Source organism: Cryptomeria japonica, unplaced genomic scaffold (assembly GCF_030272615.1).
Source record: "Cryptomeria japonica unplaced genomic scaffold, Sugi_1.0 HiC_scaffold_47, whole genome shotgun sequence".
Taxonomy (NCBI): Eukaryota; Viridiplantae; Streptophyta; class Pinopsida; order Cupressales; family Cupressaceae; genus Cryptomeria; species Cryptomeria japonica.
In genome coordinates this window covers 403,457-406,333 of record NW_026728869.1, presented here as the reverse complement: position 1 = coordinate 406,333, position 2,877 = coordinate 403,457, and positions in this window count along the sequence as shown.

Here is a 2,877-nt window from a genome sequence, read left to right as displayed (position 1 = left end):
TTGACCCTTTCATCATCAATGGCCTATTTATTATAGTGATTTGAGAACCCCAGGTCTGAGTGTACTCACTTGGGTTGTTCCCCTCTTACCTTCTCAAAGAGAAAGTTGGGAGGGCAGGCCCGCTAAGGGTAACAAAAACAAACTAGAAAAGTGCCAAAGGTCTGGATTTCTAATTGTCTAGATAGACAAGAGCATACTCTCCTACTTTCACACTTTCCACAAACACGAAAGACAATGATTAATTTACCCCCTAATTAAGCCTAAGTGCCTAAAAATAAAAAACACATGGTTTAATTGAATCTCTAAGGCAACCTGCAAAACCACTTGGTTAGTAGTTTCAAAATGAAGTCTTTGACAAGAATAGGTTTGATTGATGAGTCCTTTGACAAATGAGATTTGCAAAAATTCAACTGTCAAAACATCCAAAAATTCCTGATCCTGAAAAGCCCTGAAATTTCACTAAGCCTAAAATTTGGAAAAACCTCCAAAAACTAGAATTTTCTTTGTAACTCCAAGAAGTCTAAAACCCCTCTCAAACATCCTGACAATATATATGGAAGGTAACTTAAAGTATAAGTGACATTTTCCTCTATTCTTTTCTCTATTAAACTGCTGAAAAAACCTATATGTTTTTTATACGAGTAAACAAAACAACAACTCGTACGTGCTTTCTCATAGGCCCATACGAGTATTCTCACAATTCCATACGAGTAAACAGAAACTTGCAAGGTTTAGAGCATAAACTCGTACGAGTTTCTGTGATAGAGAAGAAGAAACATAGAATTGGAAAGAGGAGATATAGAATCCAGGATCAATCAGAAACTCGTACGAGTTTCTTCATAGAGTAGTAGGACAATTCCCTAATCCGAGGACGACAAAACATAGAAACTCGTCCTAGGATATGAAAAATGTCGTACGAACTTTTGAGATGAAGTGTTGCCTGCAACCAAAAACTCACAAAAACTTGCAAGGAAGGTTACATTAGAGACGTGGGTCCCACTGGACATGCCAGAATGAACCAAGGGAAAATATCTTGGTGCAAGGTTAGATTGTTAATTCAATTCAAAGCACAAAACATGGAAATAAAAGACATAAAACAACAATCTATGATACCTTGACAAGAGAGTTCTCTTGTTCCTCTGATTTGGACTCTTGATGAAGCCAAGAATGTGCCTCTCCTTATCTTGATTAGATTGGTTCAATGTAGATATGTGGTTGGCTCTCCAAAGTGTGCACAAATGAGGATGGAAGAGTGAAGTTGTGGATGAGGATCAAAGTGGCTAAATATGCAATTGGGGATGATTTGGTTGGAGTTTGGGTATCTAGATGGATTTCACTAAGCAAATTAGCAGCATGCACTTACAAGATATGGAGATGAGAAATGAGGGGATGGATTCCTCAATTTGTAGGAAGAGAGGGGGAGAAATGGAGGGCTAGGATTTACCCAAGATGGAGGGTCAGGATTTCTTGTGAGTCCACACAAGGCCCAAGAGGAGGTGTGGAGACCAAGAGATATGCCTTAGAGACATTTCTTATCTCCACACTCCTCAAGGTTCATTGGGAAGACTTCCCAATGTTCCTAGGGGAGAACAAGGGATAAGATATTCCTTGAGGGATCAAGATGAAGAATTAAAAATTCTTCAAAAGGGATGCTCATGGGGATTGGAGGAATAAGGAGGAATTAAAAATTCCTTGGAGGATGGGATGCCTAGAGGAAAAATCTCACATTCACCTAGGAAAAGAGCATTTAAGGAGAGTGGTTGGATGGAAGGGACAAAGAGTTGACTTTGTGGCCAATCATGATGATTAGCCACTAGCAACTCATTAGGAGAGGGATTAGAGGAAAGATTGGGTGGGATTAGGTGGCCAATCTTGCTAACAATTCATCAGGTGAGATATTAAATATTCATGTATTCCAGAATTGAACAAAAGCCATAATGATTTTTGGTGTATCAAGATGATGAACCCTTTTATAAAGACATATTTCTGAGAAATTGTAGAAATAGATAATGGAAAGCTAGAAAAGCTAACAGAATAGATCACTCTTGCAGCCAATGTTGGAAAATTAAAGAGGCTAAACAAGAATGTTCAAGTTCCATTATCTAGAAAAGCTAGCTGAATAGATCACTCTTGCAGCCAATGATGGAAAATTAAAGAGGCTAAAACCAAGAATGTTCAAGCTCCATTATCCTCCATTATCTAGAAAAGCTAGCTGAAAAGAAAAGATCACTCCTGCAGCCAATGATGGAAAATCAAAGAAGCTAAGAACAAGAATGTTCAAGCTTTATTTCATATTAAAATACTTCTAGGTAAGAGTCTATTTCTGAGAATTGCAATAATGGATATTTAGAAAACTCTAAACAAATTTATTAAGGTAGTAATCAACTCAAAGTTGTCACGCTACAAATTCGATGAGTTTTTTTTAAGACCACCAAAGTTTCAAATTTGATGTGTAGTTAAATAGATTACATATTTATGATTATAAGGGACCTTCGAGTCTCATAAGTGACCTATAGTAAAAAATAATGATTGTTTAGGCCACAAGATTTTTACATAATGATTTTTGATGGATGGCTAAAATTTGTATTTTATTTGTCTAATTTTAATATTTATTTAACAATTTATTTCAATATTTTTTTTCCCTAATTAATTTTATTTAAAATAATTATCTATTTATTATTTAATTTTTAACCTTAGAATCTTGTACTTCCCCTTAGATATTATTTTTCACATATAGTCAAATCATTTGTCATCTCTGAGTGACCCTTGTCCATATCTCACACATAATAGATGAAAGGATCCTTAGAAAATTTAGATCCATCTCATTCAAATATTATGAGGACATATGACATGGTTGATATTCTAAATCAGACATTT